The 10,185-nt window shown below is 45.2% G+C and overlaps 1 long non-coding RNA gene across 6 annotated transcripts; it reads left to right on the forward strand.

Annotated features, from left to right (window-relative positions):
• The first annotated feature begins 629 nt into the window (after positions 1-629).
• Positions 630-3,859, forward strand: LOC119308385. Of its 6 annotated transcripts, none has more exons than XR_005150084.1 (5): positions 630-1,161; positions 1,284-1,362; positions 1,475-2,431; positions 2,517-2,999; positions 3,346-3,859. It is a non-coding gene; the product is annotated as an uncharacterized LOC119308385 (long non-coding RNA). The 6 variants fall into 6 exon arrangements; XR_005150081.1 differs by having other exon boundaries at positions 631-1,161; positions 1,475-1,718; positions 1,875-2,999; XR_005150083.1 differs by having other exon boundaries at positions 631-1,161; positions 1,475-1,623; positions 1,875-2,999.
• The last annotated feature ends 6,326 nt before the right edge of the window (positions 3,860-10,185 follow it).

The following is a 10,185-nucleotide window of genomic DNA, read 5'->3' on the forward strand; positions in this document are numbered from 1 at the left end:
GAAAAAGTAAAGATGCAAATAAAAGTAGATTGAAAGCTTATTAAACCTATAAGAATGCTAGCCGACCCTCCACCAGGGAGCTCCCCCAATTTCCTCCACTCTGGGTTGTTGGATCTGATCTTTTTCTCTTTTGTGCCGTTCGATCTTCACCTTTTGGTAAATTTTATTTTCACCACGCAATTCTTTTCTCATCGAATGACCGGTGGGCTCATCTCAGCTGTGTATTGGCTGGGTCAACCGTCCTACGTGCGCGAGGTTTTGGCCAATACACAACTCGCGCGCCGTATCCAATCCTAGCCCAATCCCACGCCCAGCCCCTTTCCCTTCCAATCTCCAGTCGCCACACCCTCTCTTCTCCCACACGAACCCTTAGAGCATGGTTAATAGTATAGCCGGCTGCTGGCTATTATCTAGTGCCATGTCATCTACAACCCATCTTATAGCCAACATGTACAATAATAAATCAAAAAAGTGTACTACTTTTTTTATTATGTGACCCACCTTTTATTCTCACAAAGTGCCTAGGAACACGTGCTAGAGCTGGCTCTTCACGAAGAGCCCGCTTACCTTCTCTCTCCTCTTCTCTTTCCTCCAACCAAGTACAAATATACTAATTTATTTCTTATAAGCCGCTGACTCAGCCCTGTACTTTCTTAGCAAACGCCAGCCGCCGCCCTCGCTCCTCCCAGCCGCCTCCATGCTGTCTTCCTCCTCCTCCTCCATCTTCCCGCATCTCATCCATCTCGCCGGATCCAAGGCGTGGGAGCACAGAGGCGAGCTTCTACGGCAGCGGCGGGAGACTGCAGGCAAAGGGCGACCCCATGGATCCGTGTCCAGCCCTCCTCATCCCGGTTCCCATGGATCCGAGGCTTGCAGGCACGGAGGCAAACTGCCCCGGCGGCGGCGTCAACTGCAGGCAAGGGGCAATGGTGGTGCCGCTCGATCTGATCTGCAGGAGAGGGACAAGATGAGAGGGAGAGAGAGATGAAGGAGAGGAGGAAGAAAGGGAGAGGAAGAGAAGATGGAGGTGCGGCATCGGCCGAGCGAGGGTCACTGGCGCGGTTTGTGGTGGCAAAAATGACATCGAAGTCCACCACTGTGAGCTGCTCGAACCGTATGCGCCCGCCAACTTCCTTTCCCCTTCTGGTGGCCCCTTCCTACGTGAGCTCCTTCCTCCAATCTCTTGTGTTGCTTCTCTTCCTGTTCCTCCCCGTCCGTGCCTTAATCCAAAAGTATCAATTTCTTGATGCTTCATACATGTGTGCAATTCTTTAATTATCCAGTTTATGCAACTTTGAAAATGAAGACAATGACGGGGAGGAGGGCCTGCCTTTTCCTCAGCGGGGAGGTCGACAGTTGGAGGTGACGAACCCTAACCGAACTTCTTACCGAGGCTTGATTTGTGTGTGTTACTCCTTAATCTCTGTGTGAAGTTCAGATTTCTAATCACCATCTTGGTGCTTGCTGGTTTCAGGTTTTGTGAGTGAATGAAGCAAAACAACAGGAAGGAAATAGAGCGGGTAGTGTGTCATCATGCACACAGTTTGCCTTCCATTGACGTGTGCACAACAGGGACCATGCATTGGAACATCGAATTCAACCGGCTTACAAGTTGAAGAGAAGGTTACGTATGCTCTTTGTGAGCAGTACTAAGTAATCTAATGATCTGCTCCATGCAATCTAAGAAAAATAAATGTGCAAGCCATTTCTGATAGAAGGTCTGGGTATTAACTATTTTTGTTTGTGTCTACAAGCTTTTGACTTTCTTGCCCGGTCTATTGTTATTTGCAATATTGGATACTCTTGCCATTTCTTGTGAATATTTTTTTGTTTGTCATACTCTCAATATACTGCATATTAACTCTATATTGCAGAATATTTGAACAATCAGAATCTACAAGAAGGCAAGGATAACTATATTAAACATTTCACGAGATCCTTCCAATTATTGGCACAAACTCCTTTTCAAGATATTACGGGTGTGGTTGACTACCGGAGATTATCAGATGGAAAGAACGCATATCCTTCATCTTTATTTAGATGTTTAATTAGATGCACAAGCGTACATGATTATGTGCCATATCCCTTTTCTATCCAGCTGCTGCATTCTTTTCTTTCGTATGTGTTGTCATGGTCATTAGTTTAGATTGTGTTAATATTTATGATATGGCCCAGAGTTGTGTTCTGTTTTTGCTCATGCTTGCTGCTTGCATGATTGAACATCTGGTGTTTTGTCTGATCAACCATTTGTGTGCAGTAGTATTCATTTTATCCTTGATCATGTGCGTGTGTACATGTACTGAAGTAGTTTTAATTGATATAAAAGTTTTCATTTATTGCAGCAATTTGACTTTAACTAGCCATAGTCTACAAGGAACATTAGGAGTAGACTATAACTTTCCATCTGGAAAGTGTTTTCTATGCAGAATTGGTTAGCATTATCTCTAGATACAACTATTACTATTCAATAGATAACTTACATGTTGCCGCAAACTGATGTTTCTTCAACTGTACAGACTGATGGTGATGATATATACTTATATGCCCATTATCGAGTGATAGCTATTGTTCTCTACCAATGGTATGTTTGCAACTGCAACCCATATTCCAATAATGGCCATAGCCGAGATGACATGCATCTGCGGGGAGAATCACCATGACGGACTGCATCTGCCCAGACGATTTTTGCAACGGCCACGACGAAGTGCATCTCTCAATTCCAGGATCAGCATGCTGGATGAATCCTCCTTGCCTGTTAAGTCGCAATGGTGCAACCAAACACCATGGAGGCTTCTGTATTAGGGACGGTGAATCTGCATCGACAGTGATGGATGGAAATTGCTCGCCCTCCTTCCTCCATAAACCATGGGGACCTTGTATACTTGTATTAGCCTCCCCATCTATCCATCAGGAAGCCCTGACTTCCCCTGCTATTGCTGTCGAAAACGCTACCCTTGCAGAACATGAACTGAACTTAAGTATGGCACATGGAGCTTCAGGTAACAAATCTGAAAGAACCAAAATTAATGTATGACATGTCTTTTGTCACAATGCCTCTCTCTTATTTTGTATGACCTGCTGCATGTTCAATGGAGTGTACCAACTACCAAGTGCTACAAGCATCATTATAGATTAATTATGTACCAGATCACTTTGCTTCAGCCTTTTAGGAGCATTTTTCTATATTACATACATGTTCGTACAACACTGCCAAATACATATAGCTGGGAAATGCAAATGAACGGGGTTGGGTTTAATACAATCATAAAGAAAGCAAGTGTTCCTCTGTTTTTAAGTCAATTGCTTTTCACTGGCCATAATCATATTCAGTTCAATTACTTGTAGATGAAGGTGCTTGCTGATTCACTCTTTATGCAACACTCATCTTTTATACATGAATGTGAAGATAATTTGAAGCCTCAAATGGGGATGACATTTGAAGGACTGAAGGTTGCGGAGTAGTTCTACAAGTCTTATGCACACCACTCTGGTTTTAGAGTTCGTATTGGACAACAAAAGAAGTTAGAAAATGAGGTCATTCACAATAAAAGCTACTGTACATGTTTGGTAATGATACCTACGAGATACTATCATGGGTCAAGCACCAATCATTGCCTTGTGTCACCAGATAAGCGTCATTTAATCAAATCAAATCGTTGAGGTAGTGAGAGGGCGAAGAATGCATTGTACACATGCAGCAAAGCAAGCAGAGCTCATTAATACAATTTTATTGGTTTTATGGAATTTTGAATTCTATGTAATGGATGAGAGGTTGTGTTTATTCTCCAATTATTTGTCCTATTTCTATCACATTTGATGCGTCCGTAATTACTTCTGAGTGGTCTGTAGATGCTGTGAATTCCAGTTGTTTATGAAGGTTGGGAGTTTCTTCTTGTTTATGAATGAGAATTTGGATGCACAGGCACCAGGTTTCGAAGGAGCAGGTAGCTTTTAATTCATGAATTCTTCGGGCTTCTAGCTACTATTAGCATGTATCAGGTGAAGAAGCCTTGAAGATAAATTAGACTAGCAGCATTAGAGTTATGTTACATCATGTAATATATGAGGAACACCTCAATTGCCAATAGGAACAAAGTAAAAATTAATTGGATGTTTTTTCTGCCATTCCCATTCACATCAGCTTATATTCATTTCTTTCAGCAATCCAATAATCATCGACGATAGGCCTCCACATTCTAAAATCTGAAACTATGTGTACACACTCAACTGTATTAATCCTCAGTCAGGAAGTCAATCTGCAATTATCACATATCTACATCAAAAAAGAACAAGGAAAATTCAGAGACATGGTCGATGTTGCTCTGCAAAGTCCAACGAAAATTTAGAGACATGGACGACGTTGCTCTGGAAAGGGTCCTAGGTTGTAGTCGTCGCCCACGCGAGTCTACAACATGACGACGCCATCAGGTGGAGGGTCAGAGTGTATGTCGAAGGTGCAGATGTTACACCCATCAGTGGCCTCAGTGACGCTGGCCGGCGATGAGGTGGAAGGGTGCAGGTTGCGACCGGTGGTGGCCTCGGCAGCGGGTATCAGTGATGAGGTGGACGGGTGTAGGTTGTGGCCGGTGGGAACTGGCGACGAGGTGGACGAGGCACGAGGCTCGCCAGGGCCTGGACAGGCGAGCCAAATAGGCGGAGGCTTTTGGACGAATCATGATTGCGACGATGGTGAAGTGGCGCATCTCATACGGGTGTTGAGCTCGTCGCCATTGGGAGGACCCTCGTGGGCAGAAGGATTTGGACAGATTTGGGGTTGTGATATTTTCGATCGGGTATAGGTCCATTGCTTCAGCTGGGTTATTTTTTTAGAAATGATCTAACAAGAGTTTCAAGTGGGCGTTTTTTCTATAAAATAAGGGCCAACTCACGAGAGGCTGAGGATTGCGATCAGACAAACGATGATGACCGGCTACATGGATGCACGAGGGTTGTTGGATGCATAAGATAGGACGCCTCCAAACTTTGTTATCTTCACAAAGAGTACAGTTCCATCGTAAGGTAGGAAACTTGAAATTTTTAGATAATTCTTACCATGCACCTAAATGATTTCTAAAACTTGATATACAGAGAAGTGTTTCAAAACACCCGGGGTTTGAATTTGCACCTTCCACCATTTGGCTCTATGCTACCTGAGTAAGATAACAAAATATGCATGCTCATGTATATATTTTCAAAGATATATTATCCTTCATTTTTAATCTTACAGGGTTTGAATTAGTACCTCAAGTGGTTTGCTAACACCTACTTCTAATAACAAAGACAAATATTTTTAAAACACTTTGGGTTTGACATAATCTCTGCGCTTGTCCAAACATGAAGTTACTGATAAATGCAAATAACAAAACACACATGGTTTTAAATGAGACTCTGCGCCATTTGGCACACATAGGCTTTCTACTATCAAAATCGAATATGTCCTTACTAAAGGAAACTATTTTCATTGTGAACATGGCTTTCGCGGGTCTCTGCGCCATTTGGCACAACGGGTCCACTAGTATGATAAAGGATAGACCCAGGGGTCATAGGTTTCACTAGTGGCTTCTCTCAAAATAGCGTAAGTATTACGGTGGGTGAACAAATTACTGTCGAGCAATTGATAGAAAAGCGAATAATTATGAGATTATCTAAGCATGATCATGTATATAGGCATCACGTCCGTGACAAGTAGACCGACTCCTGCCTGCATCTACTACTATTACTCCACACATCGACCGCTATCCAGCATGCGTCTAGAGTATTAAGTTCATAAAAAACAGAGTAACGCATTAAGAAAGATGACATGATGTAGAGTAATAAACTCATGCAATATAATATAAACCCCATCTTTTTATCCTCGATGGAAACAATACAATACGTGCCTTACTACCCCTGCTGTCATTGGGAAAGGACACCGCAAGATTGAACCCAAAGCTAAGCACTTCTCCCATTGCAAGAAAGATCAATCTAGTAGGCCAAACCAAACTGATAATTCGAAGAGACTTGCAACAACAACAACAACAACAACAACAACAACAACAAAGCCTTTAGTCCCAAACAAGTTGGGGTAGGCTAGAGGTGAAACCCATAAGATTTCGCAACCAACTCATGGCTCTGGCACATGGATAGCAAGCTTCCACGCACCCCTGTCCATAGCTAGCTCTTTGTCGATACTCCAATCTTTCAGGTCTCTCTTAACGGACTCCTCCCATGTCAAATTCGGTCGACCCCACCATCTCTTGACATTCTCCGCACGCTTTAGCCGTCCGCTATGCACTGGAGCTTCTGGAGGCCTTCGTTGAATATGCCCAAACCATCTCAGACGATGTTGGACAAGCTTCTCCTCAATTGGTGCTACCCCAACTCTATCTCGTATATCATCATTCCGGACTCGATCCTTCCTCGTGTGGCCACACATCCATCTCAACATACGCATCTCCGCTACACCTAATTGTTCAACATGTCGCCTTTTAGTCGGCCAACACTCCGCGCCATACAACATTGCGGGTCGAACTGCCGTCCTGTAGAACTTGCCTTTTAGCTTTTGTGGCACTCTCTTGTCACATAGAATGCCAGAAGCTTGGCGCCACTTCATCCATCCGGCTTTGATTCGATGGTTCACATCTTCATCAATACCCCCATCCTCCTGCAACATTGACCCCAAATACCGAAAGGTGTCCTTCCGAGGTACCACCTGGCCATCAAGGCTAACCTCCTCCTCCTCACACCTAGTAGTACTGAAACCGCACATCATGTACTCGGTTTTAGTTCTACTAAGCCTAAACCCTTTCAATTCCAAGGTTTGTCTCCATAACTCTAACTTCCCATTTACCCCCGTCTGACTATCGTCAACTAGCACCACATCATCCATAAAGAGCATACACCATGGGATATCTCCTTGTATATCCCTTGTGACCTCATCCATGACCAATGCAAAAAGATAAGGGCTCAAAGCTGACCCCTGATGCAGTCCTATCTTAATCGGGAAGTCATCGGTGTCGACATCACTTGTTCGAACACTTGTCACAACATTATCGTACATGTCCTTGATGAGGGTAATGTACTTTGCTGGAACTTTGTGTTTCTCCAAGGCCCACCACATGACATTCCGCGGTATCTTATCATAGGCCTTCTCCAAGTCAATGAACACCATATGCAAGTCCTTCTTTTGCTCCCTATATCTCTCCATAAGTTGTCGTACCAAGAAAATGGCTTCCATGGTCGACCTCCCAGGCATGAAACCAAACTGATTTTTGGTCACGCTTGTCATTCTTCTTAAGCGGTGCTCAATGACTCTCTCCCATAGCTTCATTGTATGGCTCATCAGCTTAATTCCACGGTAATTAGTACAACTCTGAACATCCCCCTTGTTCTTGAAGATTGGTACTAATATACTCCGTCTCCATTCTTCTGGCATCTTGTTTGCCCGAAAAATGAGGTTGAAAAGTTTGGTTAGCCATACTATCGCTATGTCCCCGAGACCTTTCCACACCTCAATGGGGATACAATCAGGGCCCATCGCCTTGCCTCCTTTCATCCTTTTTAAAGCCTCCTTCACCTCAGACTCCTGGATGCACCGCACAAAACGCATGCTGGTCTCATCAAAGGAGTCGTCCAGTTCAATGGTAGAACTCTCATTCTCCCCATTGAACAGCTTGTCGAAGTACTCCCGCCATCTATGCTTAATCTCCTCGTCCTTCACCAAGAGTTGGCCTGCTCCGTCCATGATGCATTTGACTTGGCCAATATCCCTCGTCTTCCTTTCCCGGATCTTAGCCATCTTATAGATGTCCCTTTCACCTTCCTTCATGCCTAACCGTTGGTAGAGGTCCTCATATGCCCGACCCCTTGCTTCACCAACAGCTTGCTTTGCGGCCTTCTTCGCCATCTTGTACTTCTCTATGTTGTCTGCACTCCTATCCAGGTATAGGCGTCTGAAGCAATCTTTCTTCTCTTTAATCGCCTTCTGGACATCATCATTCCACCACCAGGTATCCTTATCTTCGCTTCTCCTTCCCCTGGACACTCCAAACTCCTCCGAGGCCACCTTACGAATGCAAGTCACCATCTTCATCCACACATTGTCCGCATCCCCTCCTTCCTCCCAAGGGCCCTCCTTAATTACCCTCTCCTTGAACACCTGAGCTACCTCCCCCTTGAGCTTCCACCACTTCATTCTAGCGACTTTGGCACGCTTATCCCGCTGGACACGAATCCGAAAGCGGAAGTCAGCAACCACCAGCTTATGCTGGGGTACAACACTCTCTCCAGGTATCACCTTACAGTCTAGGCACGCACGCCTATCTTCTCTTCTCGAGAGGATGAAATCAATCTGACTAGAGTGTTGGCCACTAGTAGAAGTCACCAGATGTGATTCTCTCTTTCTAAAGAGGGTGTTAGCTACAATCATGTTGTAGGCTAGAGCAAAGCTTAAGACATCTTCTCCTTCTTGATTCCTGATGCCATAGCCAAAGCCCCCATGCGCCCCTTCAAAACCTGTGTTAGATGTACCCACGTGGCCATTGAGGTCTCCTCCTATGAAGAGCTTCTCACCAATCGGTACACTCCTAACCATGTCTTCCAAGCCTTCCCAGAACTCCCTCTTGGTGTTCTCATTGTGGCCTACTTGCGGGGCATACGCGCTGATAACATTGAGAACCAAGTCCTCAACTACCAGCTTGACCAGGATAATCCGGTCCCCACGTCTCTTGACGTCTACCACCCCATACTTGAGGCTCTTGTTGATCAAGATGCCTACACCATTTCTGTTTGCAGCCGTCCCCGTGTACCACAGCTTGAAGCCGGTATCCTCCACCTCCTTCGCCTTCTGTCCTCTCCACTTGGTTTCTTGGACGCAAAGGATATCAACACCTCTCCTCACCGCTGCATCAACTAGCTCCCGAAGCTTCCCTGTCAGAGACCCTACGTTCCAGCTACCTAAGCGAATCCTCCTAGGCTCGGCTAGCTTCCTTACCCTTTGCACTTGTCGAGTCAAATGCGAAGACCCTTGCTCATTTTCCACTACATCCGGGCGCCGATGTAGCGCGCCACTAAGGATGCGACGACCCGATCCTTGCTCACTTGCCACTGTATCCGGATCAAGATACGGCGCGCCACTTGAGGGGTGACGGCCCGGCCCTTGCCCATTTTCCACCACACCCGGGTTCCGATGTGGCGCGTCGCTGAGAGGGTTACGGCCCAACGAAAATCTTTTGGGTTTCATCTCCATAAGAGTGGCTGAGTTTTTACGTTCGCTCGCCAAGCTTATCACAACCCTCCTCCTTTACCCGGGCTTGGGACCGGCTATGTTGAGACAACATAGGCGGAGTTCGAAGAGACTTGCAAAGATAATTTAATCACACATAAAAGAATTCAGAGGAGATTCAAATATTTCTCATAGATAAACTTGATCATAAACCCACAATTCATCGGATCTCAACAAACACACCGCAAAAAGAGTTACATCGAATAGATCTCCAAGAAGATCAAGGAGAACATGGTATTGAGATCCAAAGAGAGAGAAGAAGCCATCTAGCTAATAACTATGGACCCGAAGGTCTGTGGTAAACTACTCCCAACTCATTGGAGAAGCTATGGTGTTGAATTAGAAGCCCTCCGTGGTTGATTCCCCCTCCGGCGGAGTGCCGGCGAAGGCTCCAAGATGGGATCTCGCGGATACAGAAGGTTACGGTGGTGGAAATAGTTTTTTGTGGTCGCCTCTGATGTTCTCGGGGTACATGGGTATATATAGGAGGAAGAAGTAGGTCGGTGGACGCCCGAAGGACCCACGAGATAGGGGGGTGCGCCCAGTAGGGGGCGCGCCCTCCACCCTCGTGGCCTCCTCGAATGCTTCTTGACTTGCACTCCAAGTCCTTTGGATCATGTTTGTTCCAAAAAGATCGCTTCCGAAGGTTTCATTCCGTTTGGACTCCGTTTGATATTCCTTTTCTCCGAAACACTGAAATAGGCAAAAAAAACAGCAATACGGGCTGGGCCTCCAGTTAGTAGGTTAGTCCCAAAAATGATATAAAAGTGTAAAGTAAAGCCCATAAACATCCAAAACGGGTAATATAATAGCATGGAACAATAAAAAATTATAGATACGTTGGAGACGTATCAAGCATCCCCTAGCTTAATTCCTGCTCGTCCTCGAGTAGGTAAATGATAAAAACAGAATTTTTGATGTGG

This window comes from Triticum dicoccoides, chromosome 5B (genome assembly GCF_002162155.2).
Source record: "Triticum dicoccoides isolate Atlit2015 ecotype Zavitan chromosome 5B, WEW_v2.0, whole genome shotgun sequence".
NCBI classification, from domain to species: Eukaryota; Viridiplantae; Streptophyta; class Magnoliopsida; order Poales; family Poaceae; genus Triticum; species Triticum dicoccoides.